This window comes from Lipophrys pholis (assembly GCF_963383615.2).
Source record: "Lipophrys pholis genome assembly, chromosome: 1".
Classification (NCBI taxonomy): Eukaryota; Metazoa; Chordata; class Actinopteri; order Blenniiformes; family Blenniidae; genus Lipophrys; species Lipophrys pholis.
In genome coordinates this window covers 46,708,492-46,723,118 of record NC_137635.1, presented here as the reverse complement: position 1 = coordinate 46,723,118, position 14,627 = coordinate 46,708,492, and the positions used below count along the sequence as shown (strand labels likewise).

The 14,627-nt window shown below is 40.3% G+C and overlaps 1 protein-coding gene across 1 annotated transcript in view; it reads right to left on the bottom strand.

Annotated features, from left to right (window-relative positions):
• The window catches only part of LOC308125861 (cadherin-12-like), a 90,875-nt gene extending 80,133 nt beyond the window's left edge, over positions 1-10,742 (bottom strand). Inside the window, exon 1 of the mRNA XM_080489882.1 lies at positions 10,565-10,742. The gene's annotated coding sequence lies outside the window, so the exon portion shown is untranslated. The remainder of the gene's footprint in view (positions 1-10,564) is intronic.
• Positions 10,743-14,627: the final 3,885 nt, after the last annotated feature.

The following is a 14,627-nucleotide window of genomic DNA, read 5'->3' as shown; positions in this document are numbered from 1 at the left end:
AGAGACCAGATGATAGTTACCATGAACTCATTGACTTAAGAGCAAACATTACGAAGGTTTCAGTGAGCCGTGTTTTGAAAAGGTTCAGAGGGCTTGAACTGATGCCATAGTAGGTAGTTACATTATGCACCCATAATATACACATACACATAGAAGTAAACTGAACATGTTCTTGTAGGTTAGGAAATTGTTTAAAGGTAATAAGCGTTGTTCTTGACATCTCTGGCACTCTGTAAAGCAGCATTAAAGAGATTTAGATAATCGAGTGGCAAATAGGCCATCAGAATCAAATTGTGCAGTTAATAAAAATTGGCAAAAGAAGTGAGTAGAAACAATTTGGTCCTCTGCCATTTACTGATGCTCATGTGTATACCAGAGCGCTGATGCGCAGTGGCTGTGTCCTTCAGATAAGACGTGTTTATTCATCACAATGCCAGACGGGGTTAGTGGTGTTGCACTTTAAAAACAAAAGCAATAATTAAAAAAAAAAAGGAATGAGCGATACAGTTGTTGGTCCAAATCTACCATGACATGATGACCACCTGCACAGGCTTGTGTTGGTCCTTTTATTTTGCTGCACCAACCACATAGACATCACAGTGATTCTTCAATGTCTGTACACGAAGCACAATGGGACCGCCATGTGACCACGCATACCAAAGGGACTCGACCCTGCATTCACCACTTTTGATTTATTGCACTTCCTTTGATAGATACTGAGCGCTGCAGACTGGGAACAAACCACAACAACAGGAGGTCTCAAATCAAATCAAAAGTCATCGAAATCTGTACATTTGTCCAGCTTCTGTTTCTACGTTTCTTCTCCTTTTAGTTACTTCAACAGCAGTCAAAAACCACAGGTATTGCATTTCTTCAGACTTATGTTACTTTCTCAATCACAGTAACATGTATGGTAATGAGTTTCTCTCAGAATTCTCGCTCATGCAGAAAGGACTTCATTAGCATTTGATGGCTGACCGTGAAATGTCAAAGATATTAGAGTTTGGCAGACGTGCCCACTCAAACATCAACTGACCAAAGGTGAGCTCTGTTAACTCTGATATGTTTACAATTTGGTTCATGCTTATATGTCAGGCTCTTCCAAGATGTTGTCAAACCTTCAAAATAAGACATCGTTTTTTGTTTTTTTTTTCCCCCCCAGCATGGTTTCTTTAAAATCAACAATAAATGTGTTTCTTGAGAAACTTATTTAATGTAAGTGTGGTTGAGACAAATTATGATTAAAAAGTAAACTTTTGCTTAAAACCATATGTGCGACAGTCACAAGACTTACAGACAGTACAGGGGTCAAAGTGGCCGGAGAAGAATATACGGTAAAAACACTGCAATAATAAGCTTTAAATTCAAACTTGAAAGTTTTTCTAAGTTGTGATGCAGAGTATATGTGATGAAAATGTCTTGATTAATTACTACGGAAAATGACTACAATATCAAGGTAACAGTGGGCGAGACTAGAGATTCACAGGCCTTATGTTTGACACCAATGGATTAGATGATCATAAAAGAATATGATCATCTAGAACTGCAAAAGTGCCAAACTAATGCTTGTAAATGTGTGTCCCGTTTCCCAGTGAATACTTTTAGTAGTCTCTCTCCCTGTCCTATCCCATGTACTTCTCCCCCCAACCGGTCAAGGCGGATGGCCGCCCTTCCAGAGTCTAGGGTCCGCCCCACGGTTTCTTCCTGAAGAGGGAGTTCTTATGAACTTCTCTCCATGCGAGGGAGTTTTTCCTGGCCACTGTTGCTTGTTACACCTGCTTGCTTTGGAAAGGTTTAGTTCTGTTGTACTCTATCATTGTAAGAGCGCTTTGAGGTGTTTGTTGATGTGATGTAGCGCTTTACAAATAAAATTGAATTATATTGAATTTTAAAGCTTCCAGTGCTTCCAAGCATGCAAGTGGGACTTTTCTACCGATTACTTCCATTCAATTCAAAAAAAATCTTTTGAGTTGTTTGTACAAAGATGCATTTGACATTTGTTGCAAATCTCAACTCCATTAGGAAAGATCAAACAAACAATTAAGCCACTGAGGAAGCAGATGAGAGAGCGAGCAGTGTGCAGAGGGAATGATGGGGTGGGGGTGGGGGGTGGGGGGGAGCTGAGGAAACAGAAGAGGAGAAACAGGTGCAAATCCCAGAAAACCCAGAAGTCATCAATCTTCCACTGAGGTGGAACAAGGCGGGCAGCCCCAGTCAGAGCCACACAGCCACTGTCCACAGCACTCATTTCCACCTTTCCCAAGCGCTTCCTTCACAATGGCGAAAAGCAATTTTATATGGACTATAGATAAAATGAGTTTTATTTATGTATTCATGGTTTGCCTCAATGTGTTGACTCCTTGATTTGTAATAGATTTTTTTTTTTTAGGCCTTCCTGTTTCCATAGGAGTGTTGACGGCGGTTTGTGATAATGTGAAGGGCAAACACCTCCTGAACCAATGCTTAATATTCACATTCTTTAATATGACTCTTATGTGTCCAGCATTGAAGTGTAAATTGATGTGTTTGTTGCTTGTGCTGAATCGGCACTTTTTTCATGAGACATGTATTGTTGCATTACAGAAACACAACAAGCTCATTCATCCAAGTTGTAATATTTACATTTTGATTCAGACTGTTCACACAGAAACGTTCTGAAAATTATGTCGTTTTCATGTTGGGCCACTTTTGCAATGAAACTGCACACGTGTGCAGAGAACAATACACTATAAATATTAAAACCTATTAATTTACTCTCAGTGTAACAAAAACTTTCATATTTCAATATTAACTGTTTATGATCGTGGATTAGTTTTATTTAAAAGAAATAGAGAAGATGATTCTCTCAGTTGAATTGAACAGATACTACTGTGTTTTATCCAATGTTGTGCAACGTACTTATTATTAAAAAGGAGTGGAGTTCCAAAATCAAAAAAAAAAAAAATTTAATAAACTTCTGCTCTGAGACATTAACACTGTGTCACTGGTGAGTGTAATGATTGATTCACACGTGGAATTTAACTATTTCAATGTCACACGGTGGTCACACACATTCCTTTGTTCTGAATTAATCAGAGGATAATATAGACTGTTGCAGCCATCCACAACTCAACACAACACCTGTTGTTCAAAGAAACAGATTCATGAACCAAATACAGAATGAAGCAGCCGGCTCTTTATAAGGTCAGCTAATCTTCATTACGGGCTACAAATACGTCTTCTTCACGCTGTCACATCAGTTTCATGAACTTCCACAGATTTCACTTTTGGAAAGAAGTGGACTGAGGATTTCTAGCTTTTCCAACTAAAGCAGTATGATGTACATAAAGGCTAATATTTATGTCTGGGCACATTTAATGATGCTTCCAAATGGTTGAGTTATGCTGCTTTCCAGTTGCCTCAGGGCTTGTAAATTCAAGCCTTTTGCAAGGTTACAGAGCAGAAGTAATAAAAGGCCCTCTTGAAGGTAAACTCTGAACGGCCTTGAGTATCCTGAGATGTCAAAGTGTGACACATTAGAAGTGTTGGTGGTCCAACGGAACATCAACATTTCGCCTCCTTTTTTGGTCATTTCCTGACTCCCGCATACAAATCTGCTGCAGCGTATTCCGCGCATGTGAAGTCATGCTGCTCCCTTTGAAATGAAAACGACGGCTGGAATTAGTGATCCTCAGAAATAGCTGGCGTCTGACTATCACTGTCATGATTAATGGAGTGCTACAACTGCCAGCTACCAATGGAGATGGCTGCCGTGCAAGATGGTTAACTGCCACTGGGAGCAATTTGGGGTCCAACGTCTTCCTTAAGACTGGCAACTTGTTCGGGATATATCCCGCCTTCGCGCAATGTCAACTGGGATTGCCTCGTCAATTAAATTACAACAGTTGTGGAATTTAATGCCAAAGATGAGGAGTTGGAGTTTTGACACGTTTAGTTTTTTTTCAGAGGCGCAGAAAATACAAACGCAAGTCAGCTGACTGAGAGCAAGGCAGCAGGCCTGAGCAGAACTATACCTAACTCTGCCATTTCTGGTATTTCTTCATGTTATATATATATATATAAAAATAAAAAATCCCCCATGTCACCTGAAGTAAGGGAACATCTACAAATCAGACTTTATGACGCCTCATGAACTCATCTAATGTCAAGGCAGTTTGAACCTTATGACAGTGGTGACTCAAGGAAGTCTCACACCTGAATATTCCATCTCAATAGTGATTCTCCCAACTAAGTCGAGGTAATAACTAACAAGACACTCTTCCTCCAGTGAACTAACAACCTGCAAGGAGGCAGAAGCTCCACAGCCGTTTTTATGTACTGCAAACGTAAAAAAAAAAAAAAAAAAAGTCACAGGAATCTCAGTTGTTCTAACAGTGTTTATTATAGTAAACATCGTGCAGTGTTTTACATCCAAAGGTAATGGTGTTACAGTTATTTGTGACTTAATTAAGGCATATTTTAAATAACAGAACTGAACTATAGGATAGCTAATGGGGATTTGCACTCTTGGGCTCCTAATGAGTGTTTCCTAAGATAAGCCCCCACCTTCTCTACATATGAGTCTCTTCCCAGGTGGTGAATCACAGCTCTACTCCAGTCAACCATTGGTGCTTCAGGACATAACCAGTGAAGTACATTTACGTCTTATGACAGAGACCTCCTCCTGAGACTGTGATATTTCTGCTGAAGGTGAATTTGCACATGAGGCCGCACTCTGTTACAACAACGTCTTTGTCTAACATAATTAATCCCATGATGAAATAACACATTAGTGTTCCCCTCTCACAGGAGGCTAAACACTCCTGAATTAGCAGTTGTGTTCACAACTGGCAAAGGTTGTTGAATTCAACACTGAGCAGAACGTTCTCCTTGAGATTTAGTGTTTGGGTAAAATATGACAATGTTTTATCACATCCGTATTTTGATAAAAATCTGGCATCTGGGTGCGTCACATTGACGTTCATTCAAATCTCTATACTGTTTGTTTTTTGGAATTTGGAGTTTTCATAGTTCTCTATAATCATGTAATGGCTTCAACAATGATAGTCAACCATAACATTACACAAGCAGCCTAATCATGTGTGCAATTTTACTGCCCAAACAGCCAGGATCCATCAAGGCAAGGACTCCACAACACTCTTGTAGATAAGCTTGTGTTCCCGGTGCCAAGATGCGAGCAGCAATGGTATTATGACCCTGAAGTTATGAGGCTGAGCCTGTATGATTGTTGAGCATTGACCACACAAGTTGAGCTAGATTGAGATCAGGGGACCTTGAAGGTAACATTTCAAATAGAATGTGAACTGATTCTCGAAACATTTCTACATAATGGCAGAGTGTATATCCAGCTAAAAAAAAAAAAAATGTCACTGCCATCAATACGGTTTCCATGGTGTCCCAAGGTATACATAGTCTACAGCATCATATCGGAGGTGTATATCTCAGTGTAACATCCATATGGATGGGAGATCTCCCAGCAGAATGTCGCCCAAATCATCTCCCTGCATTCGCCAGCTTCTTAAAATGATGCATTACAATGCCACCTGTTCCCCAGATTAGCCATGCACATGGCAAATGTGAACCAGTCCTTGACACTTTCAGTAGCGGTTTGGGGTCAGCACCGTGATGGGTCCACTGCTTTGCAGCCCCGTATGCAAAGCAAGCTTTCTTCCAGCAGTCTTTTGGAACTGGACTACATGTGCTTGTCTTCACTCCCAACTTGCACCAAAGACACAAGGTTCAGCCTGTCGCTGGTTCATCAATTTTCCAACTTACGTTTGATAGACTTTGCAAACCAGGCACACCTCTTAAAAGTCGCAATTTCTGAGACATCGGACATACTTGTCAAACTTCCTCAAAGTAGCGCGTTGTACTGCCTATGAATTCTTGAAGCATAAACAAAGTGGGACATCAAGCCAGCAACTTTTGAATTTGTTAAACAAGGACCGGCGAGAGTCCTCAAGGGGAAACGTTGTACAGCATCAGTGAGTTTATAGTGTCTCAAGTGAGATGTGTGAGAATTGACATCTCTGCTTTCACTGGATTTGTTTTGTCCAACTTACTTGATAAGTAAATTTAATCCTTTTATCCCCACCAGTGATGAAAATAATATAGTCGGATGCATATCCCACATTGCTGTTGTATCTAACATAGCCGGTCAAATGGTTTTACGAATTGAGATGTTTTTGCTGTAATTCTCCAATACATTTGTTAACGTTCACACACAATCACACCAAACTATAGGTTGCATTTGCAGGTATTTAGTCCTCAAAACTCAAAATCATACTTGTGCACCTTGTCAATCATACTATAATTTGTCGGATAAAACATTTTTTAGAGAGGATTTTGTGTTTTTGTTCAAAATTACGTGAATGCCAATACAACATACATATATCATATATTGTTTAGTCACTCGAACTATGAACTTCACACAACTTGGTAGCAGTAAGGCAGCCGGAGCAATGCGGAGCACCGTGACTTTTCTTTTCACCTTTATTGTATTGTTTTTCATTGTGGCTTTCTAGATATACCACAACAAGGAGGTTCAAATGAATGTACTGTATCTGCCTGCCATGGGTTTCTTGCAGGTGACGACTGGCCAGTGCGTGGTTGGTGTGGGTTGCTGGCATCTGTTGCATTGGAGGCAAACTGGTTGCATTCTTCTTTCTGAAAGGGTGAGTCAAGTATATTTTTTCCCTTTTTTCAGGCGAAAAGCACTAATCAAGGTATTTCGCCGTGGGTGCTGAGAGTGAAGCAGAGAGCCTGGCTATAAGCTCAGAGTCGCAGATGAAGAAAATGCAAAGCAGGAGGAACTGTGTCCCAAACAGCGTTACGATGAACTTTTTTCAGATGGTGAGGATGAATATTTCTCAACTTGTTGTGGATGTTGTAACTTGGTACTCTACTCCAGCACAACATTGAGAGGCTTTTAGTTGTCATTTTCATTAAAGGTGACGGCTGACGAGCAGCTGTTCTACACATACAGGGATGAAAAAAAGTTAGTTTGACTGGATTAACTTGGCTCTGTTGCTGTACACATTGGACAGTGGAATTGGAAGTTCACGGTTTGAGCCTCCTGCGCCCATCTGTCGCTCGCGAGCTGATTTCTGTCTGTTGAATTGAATAGAGGATCCCTACCTTCTACCTGAAGCAGGGTTTGAAACCCTACAGTCTGTCTGAACTTTCTTTTCCACCCTCTATTCCCTAAACTCAACAAGAACAGGAGAAAGCGGTCATCTATGAGTCTGGATCTACAGAACCCCCCCACCACCACCTCTGAGTCTGGTTCTGCAGGTTTCTCCCTGTTAAAAGGGAGTTTATCCTTTCCCACAGTCTCCTCTACTCCCTCATGTGGAATTATTGAGTTTTTAAAAGCGCCGTGAAATGACTTTGTTTTTGGCGTTATAGAATTGTAATCAATTGAATATGCTTGACCTTGTTCATGGGAGTGATAGCAAATGGGAATGTTGTTGAAAGATAGAGGATACAGGATCAGGACAGAATAAAATGTGCTGCATCAGGATTACTATTGCAACGACACATCATCCGTAGGGTAAAACTAACCTGTTTCACGACGGTCTAGTCCCCTTCACAATGAACCCTATCACATAAACAACTCTATCTTGAGTCTCTTAACAAATTCTATAGAAATATGGGAATATGTTGTGTAAGGCCCTGTTTGTACAGCAATGCTTTCAAGTCAAAATGGAAAACTTTGCGTATGATTTTGGGTGTCTGTTTACACGACAACGATTGCTTCTGTGATAAATTGCCAAAACCTCTTAGCGTATGCAGATAATTAGAATTAAGAGTGCATCACTGTAACTGTGTAGGAAGTTTGGAAGAAAACATATTTCTTATTACATAGTATAACATATCTCTCCATTTCAAGTGGTTGATGACCCCTACCTTAATGTTTCAGTGTAGATTGAAGATTTTTTTGTAAATAAGCTTCTTCTTGAATGATATACTAGAATCGTTGTATTGTTACAGAAATATATACGCACAAATGTACAAATGTAATTTTAACAATGCTTGATTCTTCCTGTAAAAGAATTAAAAGATCACAAATGCTCACTGCAAATCTTGTGTACTTTAGCACACTTTTAAAGGCGCGTTAACAAGTGCATTATATATTATGAAACTGAGAAAACCATGAATGTCTAAATTGCCTGACAAAAATCCAAGGAAAACACACAAAGAGACAAACGTCTGAAATTAAAGTATTGCCTGATCATAGCAGTCATTGCATTAGTTTTATGAAATAACATAACAACACTCCACTATTGCCTAAAAGCAACTATGGGATTAATCCAACATACATTTTTTTTCGAACACAGTGTCACTACAGAAGTGCCGATTAGAGATCTTTTAGGAAAGTAACATTGGGCTAATGTTTTCGAGTCCAAACAACATCAAACCCTCAGTGCATTTACAACAAGCTCTCTAATCTCTTTGGCATTTTGCCTCAGCATCCTGGAGAAAAATGAAATGGTTCGTGTCCAGAAGCTCCAAGGAGAAAAGCACCCTAAGATTGTAAACAATCATAATAACAGAGTATTCTATGAAAGATCCTCAATGATAAATCAGCGCGGTCTCTCCTCTTACTCTCTTAACCACCAAACTGTCCACATGAGTTTTTCTTCTAATGCAGTGATCACCCAACTGAGAGGGCCTGGTTTATAGGGAATTGCAAAATCCTCTTGATTTTAAGGTGGATAATAATTACAGCTGGTCTTGAAAATATAGGAGCCAGTATTTAAAAAAATTTATGTGACAAAACTGGTATAAAAACACAGAATATGACTTCATATAAGTAATGAATTGAATTGGATTTGAATGCCTCTTTTGTGGTTAAAAATTGGCGAAATGTAAGTTTGAAACTGCAAGCAGAAGCAGCTGCAGTCCAACGAACACCCCGAGACGCCGTGTTAAGCCAGAGTCTATCGTCACAGAAAAAGAACTCGTCATTGCAGAAGAAACATAGCACATATAGTGAAATTGTAATGGTAGAAATTTGGATCCATCAAGAAAACAGTAACCACTGCTCTAATGTCCCCTCTTAACACGGTTCAATCCGTACAACCGCTGTGCAAAACAAAACAAAAAACCTTACAACCATGTATGTGGCCACAGAATACACACTTTTTCCTTTCAGCAAGCTATTCTAAAACCACATTCTGTATGTATTCTACAAAACCAGGCTCCATCGTTAAAGAGTCTGAGTTGTGACCTGCCTGCAGTCTACAGCTTTCACGTGATGAGAATATTTGATTTCATGGCAAGACAAAAACAGCAGTGAGCATCCCCTGAACTTTTGAGAAGATTAAATCCTACCCCACGCACGAAAAGAATTATCCTCATTGACTTTTTCCTTTCGGTCTCGGTTCCCAAACATTTCCAGAGTTTTAGTTAAAAAACAGAAGCTGCAGCACAAAGGTGAACATTCTCTTCTAAACGAGCCGGTTACAATTGATTGACAGAAATGAAATAAAAGCAAAAACACAATTTCCACATCTTTGTATTCTGTTCATCTTCCCATTATTCATATTGCCCAGACATCCGCAGAGTTCGAGTTGCGTATGTACGTAGAATAAATATTTACTGCGGCTAAACACTTGTGTCAGTTTGGGTGATAATTATTTTCTCATGAATACTAACAAACTGTCCCCAGTCAACAATCCTGCATACTTTACATCTTCCATCCCCCCCTCGGCTGATTAACATTACTAACGGCATCAAAAAATATGCAAGGATGTAATTTCCTCTTCAGAGGCAAGTTACATTCTCCAGTTACTCTGACATTTCCCACCATTGTGTGCGGAGAATAACATAACATATCTCCTCAGTGAGTCATCTTAAAGGAGTGATGCAATGTTATAGCCATCAATTATTGAATGTATCAGTTCAATGATTGCAGTGCATCCTCATTCACTTTGTGCTTCTGTTTGTTCAAGTAAGAGGACCACAAAGAATATTACCAACCAAGAAATACAAACAGGATATATAAAAAGGATTCATTTATTAAACACGCTTGTAGATGTTCTTTTTTTTTAGACAATAAAAGAAACACAAAAGTGACTTAAAAGGCATCGCTCCAACATGTGCAAGATTTAGTTGGGGAATGTGTCAGAGCTTCACCAGCCAATCTGTTAACCCTCTTAGCGTACCCTTTTAACCTGCTAAGTGTATGCCGTTCAATCATTCAATAGTACCGTGATCGAAGCCCTTTGACCGACCTTTATCTAGTTCTTCTACAGAAAGTGATCAGGCTTTCCTGTTTAAGAATGCGCAACATGTCCTGGTTGCAGCTCTCCTACTGTAGCTGTCACTTCTTTAATTGATTTAAGGGATCCTCGAGAGCTCCCCAGCTGGCTTACTGTCCCACCTCCCACGTTAAATACTTTAGGGAATATCCCTGATCCTCGGCAGCGCGACCAAATAAACCCTTCAGACTGACAAGACCTATAGAAACTTCATTAGAAAATTCACGTGTGGAACCGTTGCCTTTTTGTATCTTTTCTCATCAATGAGCAGCTTCAGGAGTGAAAAGCAGAACAGTTACCTCGCATAAAGCCTCCCAGTGTCCCTCTGTGGTGCCGCCGAGTCATTTAAGTCCAAATATTTCACGCAACTCACTCTGTGGCGATTCGCCTCTCTCTGGTACTTCGCCCTGTTGAACTAAAAGCTTCCTCTATCTGCCTTTTCCCCCCTCCCTCTCGCTTCCCTTCTCTCCTCTCTGTGAAGCCTCGCAGTTCTCTATCTCTCTTTTTCCCTCTAAGTCCCTCCCTCCCTCCCTCTCTCAGCCTCTTTCTCACTCACACATCACTTGACCCCCCCCCCCCCCCCCCCTCCCCCCTCATCTCCCATTCCATCTCTGTCCATGTCCCTTGCTGTATATCTATACATCGCTCCGCTCTCCATGCCAAGTCAGCTTCGCCTGATTGGCAGGACCTTTGCCAGGTTGGTAATGTTAAATCATTAAAAAAAAGAATAATCTGGGAAGCTGAGATGAAAAGCATCGTTCCCTGAGGTAGTTGAGGAAAATCCCTTAGAGGCAGGGTGACAGGTGAAGATGAGGTTCACACCGGGATGCTGATAGTTCTGAGCATCGTTTGGATGCCTTGACTCACACGCTTCATCAATGCTGCACGGACCCTGGGGACCACCAAAACATGATAGCGCTTCCCAATTTCAAAGGCAGGAGGTGAAGGGTGTGTTCCACTTACTCAGGTATCACACCGCGGGCTGTTTCCTGGACAGGTTTTGCTACGGTGCTGGAAGGACGTCTCTGAGCAATTTTTGAAAACGTACCATCCCAGGAGTAGCAATGCAAAAATACTTTTTAAAATTTCCAAAGGAATCGTCTCACTCAGTTTACATTTCGTATTTGTGCTTTGAAAAACTTACAGTATATTTTATTGTGGTCACAGTCCCTAAGATCCTTATCTATATGACAGAACCTCATCAGTGGACACTTTATTCTGTTTATGAGGTTAATCAACGTGTCTCTTAATTTAGAATCTGAGAAGTGTTTGGTCTAACAGGACATGCTGTATCTTACAGCTGGTGCAATGTGATAGGCAAAAGCTTTTTTTGTTTTTTTTTGCTCGTCCAAGATGTGTCTGAAATTTTACAAGCTGATGAGCATGTCTACTTTTAGTTGACTCATACAGGTGAGCTTTCACACAGACGTGGTTTATCTGCTTCACTTTCATTCTGAGCACACCAGTTGCTCTCGCATTTCCAGGGGAACATTTGTTTTACACAAAGCTGCCCTGAAGGTATCAAAGCACCACAGTGCAAGGGCTGGGATCATACATTTTGATTTGTTTCCCTTCGGACACACCAAAATGCACTTGCACCTCAGGTCGTGTGCCTCAGGATGTTAAAACAAAGCCCGTGACCTTTATCATGGACTTGGGGTGCGTTGGGGTGGGTTGTGCAATCAGCATAGAAATTGCTCAGATGAGAGTCGACGCGTCCACGCCTCGGGCTGCAGGGGATTATTGCTGCTCACTCTGAAAGAGTTCAGGTAGGTCAACTCTTGTTCACATGCGAGAGGACAATGGAGCATGAGATTGACATTTGAATTCCATTCGTTTCCCACACAGTGCGGTTTTCCAGATGTTAGCAACACAAACCATGTAGGAGGAGACATGAATAAGAGAGCCTGGGCACCACCATACGCAGTATTGATGCTTTTCAACGGAATGGGGTGCACAGAATATGCTCCAAATGTATGAGTGAAGAGAAAGTAAGCCAAACGTCTCTGTTAATCAGCGGGTCCACATCCTAACCCTTACCTAGGATTGTGAACTCTTGGTAATGAGATCATGGCGACAACATGATGAAACTAGAACGTGCAATTGGTGGCGCTCATACCTTCGGCAATACCATATTTGTTTGTGGAACCGAGTTAGCATCGCTTGCCTCTCTCATTCGCTTTGTATATGAAATTCTTCCGTAGTTTTTTGGGGATTTATTCAAAAATGGTTCACCATTAACCTCCCAAAATCTAAATTATTGGTCCTTGAATGATGAGAAATCATCCCTGAAAATTTCCTGCAATTTGCCGAGTAGGTTTTTGCGGAAAGATGGTAAAATACATACATACATACCTACTTACTTACAGACATACAAACCAATAAATAAAAGAACAAATAGACACAGATGAAAACATAACCTTCTCGGCCAACTTCGTTGGCAAAGCTAATCATTTTCTTCAATATGGCGAGGGTTAGGGTTAGGGTTAGGGTTAGGTGGTTCAGCCATTTGAACAGTCTCTCCTTTCTTCAGTTTGGGCATTAATTAATTAGAATACCCCTGGCTGCCTTTTTCATTGTTGTGGATAAATGGGAATTGAGTGGAACCAGATCCAAAGGCTGACCTAGAATCTTCAGAAATTAGTTCTTGGGGATGGACAGATTGGGATCCACAAGGTAGAGTGGAAGTAGTTTTAAAAATGTGTACAGTGAACAGTACAAAGTGTACCGTTTGCCTTCATGGCCAGTATGAGCAGGAGGAGTAATTACAGAGAGGAAAATGTGTCCTTGAAAACACAATAGGACAGAAACAATTTAAAAAAGAATGCCAAAACAATGAAACATACAGGCCAAGGGTCAGGGGACCAAACATATTTCACTAGTGTTAAATGCTACAATTAGACATCGAAGAGCTGATTAAAGTGCAGAGTGCTGAAGTGTTAAAGTGCGTAATCATATTGCAGATTCCCCGATTGCACAATAAATATAAAGTACTATTTTAAGTCCACAATACTCAATACAAATTACATTAATTAAATACCAGCAATGGCAATTATATGATACTGGGAGTACCCATTTTTAAGAAATAGAAAGTGCGTCTTGCCTTGCACGTAGCCCTAATACCTAAAAGGTAAATAAAGATATAATAAATAGCAAAACTAATAATGGCGAAGCGGGAGTAGTAGAATAAAACAATGATGTTTATGCATGTACTCAGTAGAAATTGCGGATGGTACCCCAACAATTAGACAAATATACAAGTTTAGGCAGGGTTGTGACAACAGTGTAGTTCTTCCAATAGCCAAGCTTTAAGATGTTTGGTAAAAGAGGTCAGAGTCGGGAGTTCACGTATTGTGTTTGGTATTGAATTCCAGGTGTGAGAAGCACAAACAGAAAAAGCGGCTTGACTAAATACACTCATTCTAAAAGGAATTAGGGTAAAAGGTTCAGGGCGTTTTATGGGGCCAATCCAGAAGGTCACAGGGCAGAGCAAACATGTGAGGAAGCACTGGGTAACTGATAAATTCCTTAAAAGATTAATGGAAAGAAAGTGACTAATGGTATGAAGGCAACAAAAAATGAAGAGCGTAAGTGGATGTGTTGTGGATAATTTGAGACTCTTTGGATGACCACTACATTGGGGTTGAAGTGTAAAGCACAACCAATTCGACGATCTATGCAAACAGTGAGAAATCTGATCAGACAGACACAACCTTGCTGATTATATTGTTATTTGTATATTCACAACATTGAAAGACATTAAAAGTTACTACCAATTAGACACTAGGGGCAGCTTGAAGGTGAAAGGAAACAGGGCCCCAGACCCCACCAAGTAAGGACCTGGGAGGACCCCAAGAACCCCAGAGCTCATACCTGGGAGGCAAACCTGTAGAAGTTTTTTTTTTTTTTTTTTTAATAAAGTCTATCTTTGGATTTCAAGCACATAAGGATAGTCTTTTTTGCAAGGTATGTGGATACAAGGAGAAATGCAGGATTATTTTTCACTATTTTAACCTCAGTGATGTCAGCCATCAAGCAAATTGCAGGTGAGGATAACCCAGAGATAACAATAGTTGTTTACAGATTGGTGCACAAAGCAAAAGCGTGGGTAGATAATTATCTGGAAGACCACCCATGCAGGCAGGTGCAAAGTTCTTCAAACGAACTCTTTGAAGAACCTTGAATTGTATACACTGCATATCGGTGTTCTTTGTTATTCAGAAAATAGATTTTTGACCAACAATCTAGATTGCTAAATCTTCTTAGGGTAACTGTTGTCTCTACCGTGCCATTTCAACCTAGTTAAGGGATGTAAATCATATTGTTTGTATTACAATTTGGTAAATGCATTTTGCTTTTATA